At 57.8% G+C, this 14,580-nt stretch overlaps 1 pseudogene; it reads right to left on the bottom strand.

Annotated features, from left to right (window-relative positions):
* LOC142258009 (uncharacterized) overlaps window positions 1-12,399 on the bottom strand; it is a 42,638-nt pseudogene extending 30,239 nt beyond the window's left edge.
* Window positions 12,400-14,580: the final 2,181 nt, after the last annotated feature.

The raw sequence follows: 14,580 nt of genomic DNA, 5'->3' as shown, positions 1-14,580 counted from the left end.
TCCTCCTTCCCGTCACTCACACTCGGCTGATCCCCCCTCGTCATCATTACTCACCTGTGGAAACCTCTCCTGGACTCTCTTCCTTCCCGTCACTCACACTCGGCTGATCCCCCCTCGTCATCATTACTCACCTGTGGAAACCTCTCCTGGACTCTCTTCCTTCCCGTCACTCACACTCGGCTGATCCCCCCTCGTCATCGTTACTCACCTGTGGAAACCTCTCCTAGATTCTCCTCCTTCCCGTCACTCACACTCGGCTGATCCCCCCTCATCATCGTTACTCACCTGTGGAAACCTCTCCTGGACTCTCTTCCTTCCCGTCACTCACACTCGGCTGATCCCCCCTCGTCATCGTTACTCACCTGTGGAAACCTCTCCTGGACTCTCTTCCTTCCCGTCACTCACACTCGGCTGATCCCCCCTCGTCATCGTTACTCACCTGTGGAAACCTCTCCTGGACTCTCCTCCTTCCAGTCACTCACACTCGGCTGATCCCCCCTCGTCATCATTACTCACCTGTGGAAACCTCTCCTGGACTCTCCTCCTTCCAGTCACTCACACTCGGCTGATCCCCCCTCGTCATCATTACTCACCTGTGGAAACCTCTCCTGGACTCTCTTCCTTCCCGTCACTCACACTCGGCTGATCCCCCCTCGTCATCATTACTCACCTGTGGAAACCTCTCCTGGACTCTCTTCCTTCCCGTCACTCACACTCGGCTGATCCCCCCTCGTCATCGTTACTCACCTGTGGAAACCTCTCCTGGACTCTCCTCCTTCCCGTCACTCACACTCGGCTGATCCCCCTCGTCATCATTACTCACCTGTGGAAACCTCTCCTGGATTCTCCTCCTTCCAGTCACTCACACTCGGCTGATCCCCCCTCGCCATCATTACTCACCTGTGGAAACCTCTCCTGGAATCTCTTCCTTCCCGTCACTCACACTCGGCTGATCCCCCCTCGTCATCATTACTCACCTGTGGAAACCTCTCCTGGACTCTCCTCCTTCCAGTCACTCACACTCGGCTGATCCCCCCTCGTCATCATTACTCACCTGTGGAAACCTCTCCTGGATTCTCTTCCTTCCCGTCACTCACACTCGGCTGATCCCCCCTCGTCATCATTACTTACCTGTGGAAACCTCTCCTGGACTCTCTTCCTTCCCGTCACTCACACTCGGCTGATCCCCCCTCGTCATCATTACTCACCTGTGGAAACCTCTCCTGGACTCTCTTCCTTCCCGTCACTCACACTCGGCTGATCCCCCCTCGTCATCGTTACTCACCTGTGGAAACCTCTCCTGGACTCTCCTCCTTCCCGTCACTCACACTCGGCTGATCCCCCTCGTCATCATTACTCACCTGTGGAAACCTCTCCTGGATTCTCCTCCTTCCAGTCACTCACACTCGGCTGATCCCCCCTCGCCATCATTACTCACCTGTGGAAACCTCTCCTGGACTCTCTTCCTTCCCGTCACTCACACTCGGCTGATCCCCCCTCGTCATCATTACTCACCTGTGGAAACCTCTCCTGGACTCTCCTCCTTCCCGTCACTCACACTCGGCTGATCCCCCTCGTCATCATTACTCACCTGTGGAAACCTCTCCTGGATTCTCCTCCTTCCCGTCACTCACACTCGGCTGATCCCCCCTCGTCATCATTACTCACCTGTGGAAACCTCTCCTGGATTCTCCTCCTTCCCGTCACTCACACTCGGCTGATCCCCCCCTCGTCATCATTACTCACATGTGGAAACCTCTCCTGGATTCTCCTCCTTCCCGTCACTCACACTCGGCTGATCCCCCCTCGTCATCATTACTCACCTGTGGAGACCTCTCCTGGACTCTCCTCCTTCCCGTCACTCACACTCGGCTGATCCCCCCTCGTCATCATTACTCACCTGTGGAGACCTCTCCTGGACTCTCCTCCTTCCCGTCACTCACACTCGGCTGATCCCCCCTCGTCATCATTACTCACATGTGGAAACCTCTCCTGGATTCTCCTCCTTCCCGTCACTCACACTCGGCTGATCCCCCCTCGTCATCATTAATCACATGTGGAAACCTCTCCTGGATTCTCCTCCTTCCCGTCACTCACACTCGGCTGATCCCCCCTCGTCATCATTACTCACCTGTGGAAACCTCTCCTGGACTCTCCTCCTTCCCGTCACTCACACTCGGCTGATCCCCCCTCGTCATCATTACTCACCTGTGGAAACCTCTCCTGGACTCTCCTCCTTCCCGTCACTCACACTCGGCTGATCCCCCCTCGTCATCATTACTCACATGTGGAAACCTCTCCTGGATTCTCCTCCTTCCCGTCACTCACACTCGGCTGATCCCCCCTCGTCATCATTACTCACCTGTGGAAACCTCTCCTGGACTCTCCCTCCTTCCCGTCACTCACACTCGGCTGATCCCCCCGCTCGTCATCATTACTCACCTGTGGAAACCTCTCCTGGATTCTCCTCCTTCCCGTCACTCACACTCGGCTGATCCCCCCTCGTCATCATTACTCACCTGTGGAAACCTCTCCTGGACTCTCCTCCTTCCCGTCACTCACACTCGGCTGATCCCCCCTCGTCATCATTACTCACCTGTGGAAACCTCTCCTGGACTCTCCTCCTTCCCGTCACTCACACTCGGCTGATCCCCCCTCGTCATCATTACTCACCTGTGGAAACCACTCCTGGATTCTCCTCCTTCCCGTCACTCACACTCGGCTGATCCCCCCTCGTCATCATCACTCACCTGTGGAAACCTCTCCTGGATTCTCCTCCTTCCCGTCACTCACACTCGGCTGATCCCCCCTCATCATTACTCACCTGTGGAAACCTCTCCTGGATTCTCCTCCTTCCCGTCACTCACACTCGGCTGATCCCCCCTCGTCATCATTACTCACATGTGGAAACCTCTCCTGGATTCTCCTCCTTCCCGTCACTCACACTCGGCTGATCCCCCCTCGTCATCATTACTCACCTGTGGAAACCTCTCCTGGACTCTCCTCCTTCCCGTCACTCACACTCGGCTGATCCCCCCCTCGCCATCATTACTCACCTGTGGAAACCACTCCTGGATTCTCCTCCTTCCCGTCACTCACACTCGGCTGATCCCCCCTCGTCATCATTACTCACCTGTGGAAACCTCTCCTGCACTCTCCTCCTTCCCGTCACTCACACTCGGCTGATCCCCCCCTCGTCATCATTACTCACCTGTGGAAACCACTCCTGGATTCTCCTCCTTCCCGTCACTCACACTCGGCTGATCCTCCCTCGTCATCATTACTCACCTGTGGAAACCACTCCTGGACTCTCCTCCTTCCCGTCACTCACACTCGGCTGATCCCCCCTCATCATCATTACTCACATGTGGAAACCTCTCCTGGATTCTCCTCCTTCCCGTCACTCACACTCGGCTGATCCCCCCTCGTCATCATTGCTCACCTGTGGAGACATCTCCTGGATTCTGCTCCTTCCAGTCACTCACACTCGGCTGATCCCCCCTCGTCATCATTACTCACATGTGGAAACCTCTCCTGGATTCTCCTCCTTCCCGTCACTCACACTCGGCTGATCCCCCCTCGTCATCACTTCTTCTTCCTCCAGTTTAATATTAGTGGGATCTTCCCCCTGATATATCAGATGTAACAATCAGCACAATACAAGAGACCCCCAATATCTATGACACCTACGACCGCAGGAGCAGAAATGTCCCCCATATACAGATCCGGGCCAGGGCTCAGCGCCATCTACCTGAGGAGTCTCCGGGACATTGTGCTTCTCCTCTGGACAGTGCTGGGGACACAGAGGACGGGGACATCTCTCTGGGGGATTTCTCCTCCTGGATCCATCTGTAGGAAACACAAAGTCACAGAATAGATTGTGTCATGTGATGATGAGATGATGAGAGTAGTAGTAGGCGACCACAGAACAGACAGGACTGTCTCCCCCTCCTCACCCTGTGGATCGGTCCATATAGCAAGCATATCTTGTGCTCCATCTATAACCTCAACCTTAATATCAATCAGATCTTCACCCTGAAAAGATGAGAAAATAGAAATCGAGCTCCGGTCCAATTACTTTATGGTCAGATGTTGTGGAGACGTCAGCGCCATCTACCTGATGAGTCTCCGGGACATTGTGCTTCTCCTCTGGACAGTCCTGGGGACACAGAGGACGGGGACATCTCTCTAGGGGATTTCTCCACCTGGATCCATCTGTGGAGATATACAAAGACTGAATACATGACCGGCCATGTATCTGTTTATATAGGAGACGCTTCTCTGAAAACCAGAAATTTTATGTTTATGTATCAAGGACTAAAGTCCATTGTTGTGACTCACCACCAGCCCTGAGGTTCCAGCACATTGTGGTCCTCACCACCAGCCCCGAGGTCCCAGCACATTGTGGTTCTCACCACCAGCACCGAGGTTCCAGCACATTGTGGTCCTCACCACCAGCACCGAGGTTCCAGCACATTGTGGTCCTCACCACCAGCACCGCAGTTCCAGCACATTGTGGTCCTCACCACCAGCACCGAGGTTCCCGTACATTGTGGTCCTCACCACCAGCACCGAGGTCCCAGCACATTATGGCCCTCACCACCAGCACCGAGGTTCCAGCACATTGTGGTCCTCACCACCAGCACCGCGGTTCCAGCACATTGTGGTTCTCACCACCAGCACCGAGGTTCCTGTACATTGTGGTCCTCACCACCAGCACCAAGGTCCCAGCACATTATGGCCCTCAAGTATGAAGTGATAATCAGCCAACTAAAGCCTAATGTTCTCTGCCCTGTTATCGGGGGATGAGGACCCTGGGGAGAGGGAGAGAGAAGACCCCGGTGTCTGCCACCAAGGACTTACTATGAAGCCCAAAATTCATAGGATCGTAGGGTCAACTCCCCATTGTAATTTGCTTTTTCTCCCAATATGGGAACAGAATAGAAATTAATAAAAACTAAAACATTTTTGGCTTTGACACGTCAGGATTAGAGGTGAGCGGACCCATTGAGGTTCGGGACCCAAACTTAACCTGAACCCACAATGGAAGTCACTGATTGGGCAGTTTGGGTCTACACCCACATCCAAACAGACAAACAGATCACTTCCAAGGAAGAGAGGGTGGGCCGGGCTTTGCATTATTTTTTATTTGGTTGATTGCTCTCAGTGAGAGAAACAAAAATGAAATTTTTGTAGTTCTGATACCTTTTAATGGCTAATTAAGATAAAGATAACATATGATGTTATAAAGCAAGCTTTCGAGACATCTCAGGTCTCTTCCTCAGGCATGGTTTTTGTTTGGGGCACACTACATCTGATCACACTGTTATTACCCCAGTGAGACCCTTTCAAACACTAGTTGCACTGGGCTGAAAACCGAGCGTCCCCGAGGACCGAGCGTACCCAAACCAAATGTAAAGAACCCGATCTCCGAACTCAAACACTGATTTTTTTTTGTGAAGTCTGTGTTCAACATGAACTCCAAACTTTACTCTTCAGGTTCGCTCATCTCTGGCCAGGATTTATCCACATGGTAATCGCCATTAAAAAAAAACCTTTCAAAAACACCTCCCCAAAAATGCAATAAAAACAAAGTCACAGGTTCCCCAAAATGGTAGCAATAATAAGGTCAGTGCGCCATTCAAGCAGAGAAGCCCACACGCAGCCCCGGCCAAACACAGCCCCCTCCCGACCCCATACAGCTCCCCTGGCCAAACACCCAGCCCCCCCTCCCTCGGCAACACACACAGCCCCCCAGCCACACACAGCTATCCCCCCCCGGCCACAAACAGCTATCCCCCCCCCGGCCACACACAGCTATCCCCCCCCCGGCCACACACAGCTATCCCCCCCCCGGCCACACACAGCTATCCCCCCCCCCCGGCCACACACAGCTATCCCCCCCCCGGCCACACACAGCTATCCCCCCCCGGCCACACACAGCTATCCCCCCCCCCGGCCACACACAGCTATCCCCCCCAGGCACACACAGCTATTCCCCCCCCCGGCCACACACAGCTATTCCCCCCCCCGGCCACACACAGCTATCCCCCCCCCGGCCACACACAGCTATCCCCCCCCCGGCCACACACAGCTATCCCCCCCCCGGCCACACACAGCTATCCCCCCCCCCGGCCACACACAGCTATCCCCCCCCGGCCACACACAGCTATCCCCCCCCGGCCACACACAGCTATCCCCCCCCCGGCCACACACAGCTATCCTCCCCCGGCCACACACAGCTATCCTCCCCCGGCCACACACAGCTATCCTCCCCCGGCCACACACAGCTACCCCCCCCCCGGCCACACACAGCTACCCCCCCCCCGGCCACACACAGCTACCCCCCCCCGGCCACACACAGCTACCCCCCCGGCCATACACAGCTATCCCCCCCCCTGGCCACACACAGCTATCCCCCCCCCCCGGCCACACACAGCCCCCCCCCCCCCGGCCACACACAGCCATCCCCCCCGGCCACACACAGCCATCCCCCCCGGCCACACACAGCCATTCCCCCCGGCCACACACAGCCATCCCCCCGGCCACACACAGCCCTCCCCCCCAGCCACACACAGCCCTCCCCCCCAGCCACACACAGTCCTCCCCCCCAGCCACACACAGTCCTCCCCCCCAGCCACACACAGTCCTCCCCCCCAGCCACACACAGTCCTCCCCCCCAGCCACACACAGTCCTCCCCCCCAGCCACACACAGTCCCCCCCAGCCCTCCCCAGCCACACACAGCTAACCCCCCCACCCACACACAGTTATCCCCCCCCCACTCAGCCACACACAGCTATCCACCCCCACCCAGCCACACACAGCTATCCACCCCCACCCAGCCACACACAGCTATCCACCCCCACCCAGCCACACACAGCTATCCACCCCCACCCAGCCACACACAGCTATCCACCCCCAACCCCGCCACAGACAGCTATCCCCCCCCCCCCCCAAGTCACACACAGCTACCCCCCCACCCCCCTGGGGCCACACACAGCCCCCCCCGGCCACACAAAAATAGAATTAGAAATATGAATTTTTAAACCTGTAAGGTACGAATTTAACAAATATATACAGAAATATCCACAAGTTTGTTTTCATCATAATTGTGCTGACCTGGATAATCCCACAGTGCGGTCATTGTTGTCGCCAAATAAATGCCGAGAAACAAAACACGAAAAATAAGTGTGGAGCCCTTCCTCCACCAATTATACATTTCATCACTAAATCATCTATATCTGACAATGTTGTGTGTACTGCGGAAATCATCCGCCCTGACAGGGTCGGTCTGGCCCACCGGGGTAGCGGAGAATCCCCCGGTAGGCCCTGGACCCTCAGTGGGCCCTCGTGCCTTATATAGTGCGGAGCGGCTGTACAGGGCCGCGGGGCTGCCTGTTTTTCAGGGCCGGCGTTTATTGGTGGGCAGACTAGGCAGCTCATCCAGTGTCCCCACACTCTGAGGGGCCCCCAGCATTTCAATCATAAACTTCAGTGATAGTACAAGTTCTGTACGGCACGGTGACCCTGACCACATCATCCCCTATAGAGAGGAGGAGCGGTGACCCCGACCACATCATCCCCTATAGAGAGGAGTAGCGGTGACCCCGACCACATCATACCCTATAGAGAGGAGGAGCGGTGACCCGACCCAATCATCCCCTATAGAGAGGAGGCGCGGTGACCCGACCCAATCATCCCCTATAGAGAGGAGGCGCGTTGACCCACCCATCTCCTCCAATACAGAACGTTCTCTGCTTCTCCGCCCGCAGAGCGAGTGATGAACAGATCGGGGAGAACCGTTGGAAAGTCTCCAGGTCACACTGCGATGGCGATCTGCTCCACCTCTATGTCAGGACAGCGGCTCATGCTATATTCTACTCAATTAACAAACTCAGACAATACTAAGTGCTGACGCATCACACACAGGTCAGATTACAGAAATATTCACACCCCGGCTGTGTTATAACAATATAGGTAACAAGCCAAAGGGGTGAATACTATCGCAATCCACTGCAGGTACTAAAAGAACTCACGGAAGAGAACGGACAGAAGCGATGGAAAATCTGCACAGAAAATGTGACCGAAGATTTAAGGAAGGAGAAAGATTCAGAAAGAAGCAAAACGAGGAGGAAGAGTCAAGACTGAAGAAGACGACAGCGGAGAAAGCGAGACTGCAGATCAGAGGAGAAACATGTCCTGCGCACACGCTGCGTTTCTGCCGAGTTTGTGGGTGCAGTTTGTGTTCCTAAACTGCATGCAGCAGCAAAGTCTGAGATTTCAGGAACACTGCGCACGTTGCTTCTTTTTTCCTGGCAGTTTTGGTTGCAGTGAACAGAAGCAGCGTCACTTCTTTTCTGCATTTTGCCATTGACAATGTTAAAAAAAATGCAAGAAAAACAAACGCAGGCAAAAATGCACCGAAAATGTGGCAAAAACACATGCGTATTTTTCATGCATTTTCCGGCAAGAGGTGCGTTTTATGCTGGAGAAACAAAAACGTCTGTGCGCGAACATAACCTAAAGAGGGAAAATAACGGAGAAAGCGCAGAGAAAACCGCGAAGGAGGAGAGAATATGTAATTATCTGTACTGAGAACTGAAGAAAAGAAATTCTACACAAAGATCTTCTATCAAATGATCGTATAATAGAACGACGCGTCAGAGACGTCATCACATCAACCGGAGCCAACAAGAAGCCGCGCCCCTCACCTGATGTCACCGACCGCTGCTCCTCCATCACCACCTCCTCGTACCGCTCCTTGTGTCCTTCCAGATACTCCCACTCCTCCATGGAGAGAAAGACAGCGACGTCCTGACACCTTATAGGAACCTGACAACAACGACACCAACATCACCCAGAATCCTCCAGTGCTTCCTGTATAATGTCCCAGCAGTCACCTCACCCCTCATCACCCAGAATCCTCCAGTGCCTCCTGTATAATGTCCCAGCAGTCACCTCACCCCTCATCACCCAGAATCCTCCAGTGTCTCCTGTATAATGTCCCAGCAGTCACCTCTCCCCTCATCACCCAGAATCCTCCAGTGCTTCCTGTATAATGTCCCAGCAGTCACCTCACCCCTCATCACCCAGAATCCTCCAGTGTCTCCTGTATAATGTCCCAGCAGTCACCTCTCCCCTCATCACCCAGAATCCTCCAGTGCCTCCTGTATAATGTCCCAGCAGTCACCTCTCCCCTCATCACCCAGAATCCTCCAGTTCTTCCTGTATAATGTCCCAGCAGTCACCTCTCCCCTCATCACCCAGAATCCTCCAGTGCCTCCTGTATAATGTCCCAGCAGTCACCTCTCCCCTCATCACCCAGAATCCTCCAGTGCCTCCTGTATAATATCCCAGCAGTCACCTCTCCCCTCATCACCCAGAATCCTCCAGTGTCTCCTGTATAATGTCCCAGCAGTCACCTCTCCCCTCATCACCCAGAATCCTCCAGTGCTTCCTGTATAATGTCCCAGCAGTCACCTCTCCCCTCATCACCCAGAATCCTCCAGTGCTTGCTGTATAATGTCCCAGCAGTCACCTCTCCCCTCATCACCCAGAATCCTCCAGTGCCTCCTGTATAATGTCCCAGCAGTCTCCTCTCCGGTCATCACCCAGAATCCTCCAGTGCCTCCTGTATAATGTCCCAGCAGTCACCTCTCCCCTCATCACCCAGAATCCTCCAGTGCTTCCTGTATAATGTCCCAGCAGTCACCCCTCCCCTCATCACCCAGAATCCTCCAGTGCTTCCTGTATAATGTCCCAGCAGTCACCTCTCCGGTCATCCCCCAGAATCCTCCAGTGCCTCCTGTATAATGTCCCAGCAGTCACCTCTCCCCTCATCCCCCAGAATCCTCCAGTGCTTCCTATATAATGTCCAGCAGTCACCTCTCCCCTCATCACCCAGAATCCTCCAGTGCTTCCTATATAATGTCCAGCAGTCACCTCTCCCCTCATCACCCAGAATCCTCCAGTGCTTCCTGTATAATATCCCAGCAGTCTCCTCTCCCCTCATCACCCAGAATCCTCCAGTGCTTCCTGTATAATGTCCCAGCAGTCACCTCTCCCCTCATCACCCAGAATCCTCCAGTGCTTCCTGTATAATGTCCCAGCAGTCACCTCTCCCCTCATCACCCAGAATCCTCCAGTGCCTCCTGTATAATGTCCCAGCAGTCACCTCTCCCCTCATCACCCAGAATCCTCCAGTGCCTCCTGTATAATGTCCCAGCAGTCACCTCTCCCCTCATCACCCAGAATCCTCCAGTTCTTCCTGTATAATGTCCCAGCAGTCACCTCTCCTCTCATCACCCAGAATCCTCCAGTGCTTCCTGTATAATGTCCCAGCAGTCACCTCTCCCCTCATCACCCAGAATCCTCCAGTGCCTCCTGTATAATGTCCCAGCAGTCACCTCTCCCCTCATCACCCAGAATCCTCCAGTGCTTCCTGTATAATATCCCAGCAGTCACCTCTCCCCTCATCACCCATAATCCTCCAGTGCCTCCTGTATAATGTCCCAGCAGTCACCTCTCCTCTCATCACCCAGAATCCTCCAGTGCCTCCTGTATAATGTCCCAGCAGTCACCTCTCCCCTCATCACCCAGAATCCTCCAGTGCCTCCTGTATAATGTCCCCGCAGTCACCTCTCCCCTCATCTCCCAGAATCCTCCAGTGCCTCCTGTATAATGTCCCCGCAGTCACCTCTCCCCTCATCTCCCAGAATCCTCCAGTGCCTCCTGTATAATGTCCCAGCAGTCACCTCTCCCCTCATCACCCAGAATCCTCCAGTGCTTCCTGTATAATGTCCCAGCAGTCACCTCTCCCCTCATCACCCAGAATCCTCCAGTGCTTCCTGTATAATGTCCCAGCAGTCACCTCTCCCCTCATCACCCAGAATCCTCCAGTGCTTCCTGTATAATGTCCCAGCAGTCACCTCTCCCCTCATCACCCAGAATCCTCCAGTGCCTCCTGTATAATGTCCCAGCAGTCACCTCTCCCCTCATCACCCAGAATCCTCCAGTGCCTCCTGTATAATGTCCCCGCAGTCACCTCTCCCCTCATCTCCCAGAATCCTCCAGTGCCTCCTGTATAATGTCCCAGCAGTCACCTCTCCCCTCATCACCCAGAATCCTCCAGTGCTTCCTGTATAATGTCCCAGCAGTCACCTCTCCCCTCATCACCCAGAATCCTCCAGTGCTTCCTGTATAATGTCCCAGCAGTCACCTCTCCCCTCATCACCCAGAATCCTCCAGTGCTTCCTGTATAATGTCCCAGCAGTCACCTCTCCCCTCATCACCCAGAATCCTCCAGTGCTTCCTGTATAATGTCCCAGCAGTCACCTCTCCCCTCATCACCCAGAATCCTCCAGTGCCTCCTGTATAATGTCCCAGCAGTCACCTCTCCCCTCATCACCCAGAATCCTCCAGTGCTTCCTGTATAATGTCCCAGCAGTCACCTCTCCCCTCATCACCCAGAATCCTCCAGTGCTTCCTGTATAATGTCCCAGCAGTCACCTCTCCCCTCATCACCCAGAATCCTCCAGTGCCTCCTGTATAATGTCCCCGCAGTCACCTCTCCCCTCATCTCCCAGAATCCTCCAGTGCCTCCTGTATAATGTCCCAGCAGTCACCTCTCCCCTCATCACCCAGAATCCTCCAGTGCCTCCTGTATAATGTCCCAGCAGTCACCTCTCCCCTCATCACCCAGAATCCTCCAGTGCTTCCTGTATAATGTCCCAGCAGTCACCTCTCCCCTCATCACCCAGAATCCTCCAGTGCTTCCTGTATAATGTCCCAGCAGTCACCTCTCCGCTCATCACCCAGAATCCTCCAGTGCTTCCTGTATAATGTCCCAGCAGTCACCTCTCCGGTCAGCAGCTCAATCATCTTGTTGCTGAGCTCTAGGATCTTCTTCTTGCTCCTCTCATGTATCGGGGGAGGGGCTGTGATGGGGCTCTGGCTCCGCCCTCCTGACTCCTGGAGATGGATGATGGGAGTCACACAGTCCCCCGGTGTCTTCCTCACTATGGTGTAATCCTGTGGATGGAGAGAGACACTGAGGAAGGGGATTTCCTTCTCCACTCCAGATCTGACAATCAGTATAAATCTCGGGATCAATAACCGTCTCCAGTAATCTGGAATATAATTACACTGAGGACAGACATTCAGGTCCCTCTACAATGCTTATATGGAGGGCAGTATGACAACTCCTCCTGGCAGAGGGCTCCAGTGTCACTGCTCTTACAGTAGAGAATCCTTTCCTTCCTATTCTGGATTTCTTCTTCCCGATGTCACATAACACAATGACAGGAATGTGGAGGAGTTACCTCTCCGCTCAGCAGGGAGATGACCTCCAGGGAGAGGGTTAATAATCTTCTGCTGATCTCATTCTCATCCATCCTCGGGGATCATTCAGGAGAAGGAGGAAACTGGATCCGCTGCAGGGATCTCGTGCTGCCGGGGTCTGTGATAAAAGAGAAGATGGAAAGCACAGGGGACAAGAAAGAAGAGAATTGCTAAATAGTGCCCAAAACATTGCAGGAGCCCGCATAGAATATAAGTGTGAGGCCCGCAGCCACAGGAGCCTACGCGCGGGGGGGAATGCCTCGGCCCGCAGCCACAGGAGCCTACGCGCGGGGGGAATGCCTCGGCCCGCAGCCACAGGAGCCTACGCGCGGGGGGGAATGCCTCGGCCCGCAGCCACAGGAGCCTACGCGCGGGGGGAATGCCTCGGCCCGCAGCCACAGGAGCCTACGCGCGGGGGGAATGCCTCGGCCCGCAGCCACAGGCGCCTACGCGCGGGGGGAATGCCTCGGCCCGCAGCCACAGGAGCCTACGCGCGGGGGGGAATGCCTCGGCCCGCAGCCACAGGAGCCTACGCGCGGGGGGAATGCCTCGGCCCGCAGCCACAGGAGCCTACGCGCGGGGGGAATGCCTCGGCCCGCAGCCACAGGAGCCTACGCGCGGGGGGGAATGCCTCGGCCCGCAGCCACAGGAGCCTACGCGCGGGGGGAATGCCTCGGCCCGCAGCCACAGGAGCCTCCGCGCGGGGGGGAATGCCTCGGCCTGCAGCCACAGGAGCCTCCGCGCGGGGGGAATGCCTCGGCCCGCAGCCACAGGAGCCTACGCGCGGGGGTGGGGGGGGGGGGGGGGGGGGAACGGCCCGGCCCGCAGCCACAGGAGCCTCCGCGCGGAGGGAATGCCTCGGCCCGCAGCCACAGGAGCCTCCGCGCGGGGGAAACGGCCCGGCCCGCAGCCACAGGAGCCTCCGCGCGGGGGAAACGGCCCGGCCCGCAGCCACAGGAGCCTCCGCGCGGGGGAAACGGCCCGGCCCGCAGCCACAGGAGCTTTCGCGCGGGGGAAACGGCCCGGCCCGCAGCCACAGGAGCCTCCGCGCGGGGGGGGGGTACGGCCCGGCCCGCAGCCACAGGAGCCTCCGCGCGGGGGGGGGTACGGCCCGGCCCGCAGCCACAGGAGCCTCCGCGCGGGGGGGGGGTACGGCCCGGCCCGCAGCCACAGGAGCCTCCGCGCGGGGGGGGGGGGGGGGGGTACGGCCCGGCCCGCAGCCACAGGAGGGGGGGGGTACGGCCCGGCCCGCAGCCACAGGAGGGGGGGGGTACGGCCCGGCCCGCGGCCACAGGAGCCTCCGCGCGGGGGGAACGGCCCGGCCCGCAGCCACAGGAGCCTCCGCGCGGGGGAACGGCCCGGCCCGCAGCCACAGGAGCCTCCGCGCGGGGGGAACGGCCCGGCCCGCAGCCACAGGAGCCTCCGCGCGGGGGGGAATGCCTCGGCCCGCAGCCACAGGAGCCTCCGCGCGGGGGGGGAATGCCTCGGCCCGCAGCCACAGGAGCCTCCGCGCGGGGGGGAATGCCTTGGCCCGCAGCCACAGGAGCCTCCGCGCGGGGGGGAATGCCTCGGCCCGCAGCCACAGGAGCCTCCGCGCGGGGGGGAATGCCTCGGCCCGCAGCCACAGGAGCCTCCGCGCGGGGGGAACGGCCCGGCCCGCAGCCACAGGAGCCTCCGCGCGGGGGGGAATGCCTCGGCCCGCAGCCACAGGAGCCTCCGCGCAGGGGGGAATGCCTTGGCCCGCAGCCACAGGAGCCTCCGCGCGGGGGGGGAATGCCTCGGCCCGCAGCCACAGGAGCCTCCGCGCGGGGGGGGAATGCCTCGGCCCGCAGCCACAGGAGCCTCCGCGCGGGGGGGAATGCCTCGGCCCGCAGCCACAGGAGCCTCCGCGCGGGGGGGAATGCCTCGGCCCGCAGCCACAGGAGCCTCCGCGCGGGGGGGGAATGCCTTGGCCCGCAGCCACAGGAGCCTCCGCGCGGGGGGGGAATGCCTCGGCCCGCAGCCACAGGAGCCTCCGCGGGGGAACGGCCCGGCCCGCAGCCACAGGAGCCTCCGCGCGGGGGGGAATGCCTCGGCCCGCAGCCACAGGAGCCTCCGCGCGGGGGGAACGGCCAGGCCCGCAGCCACAGGAGCCTCCGCGGGGGAACGGCTCGGCCCGCAGCCACAGGAGCCTCCGCGGGGGAACGGCCCGGCCCGCAGCCACAGGAGCCTCCGCGGGGGAACGGCCCGGCCCGCAGCC

This window comes from Anomaloglossus baeobatrachus, chromosome 1, assembly GCF_048569485.1.
Source record: "Anomaloglossus baeobatrachus isolate aAnoBae1 chromosome 1, aAnoBae1.hap1, whole genome shotgun sequence".
Classification (NCBI taxonomy): Eukaryota; Metazoa; Chordata; class Amphibia; order Anura; family Aromobatidae; genus Anomaloglossus; species Anomaloglossus baeobatrachus.
The sequence above is the reverse complement of the archived record's forward strand: the minus strand, read 5'-3'. Positions and strand labels throughout refer to the sequence as shown.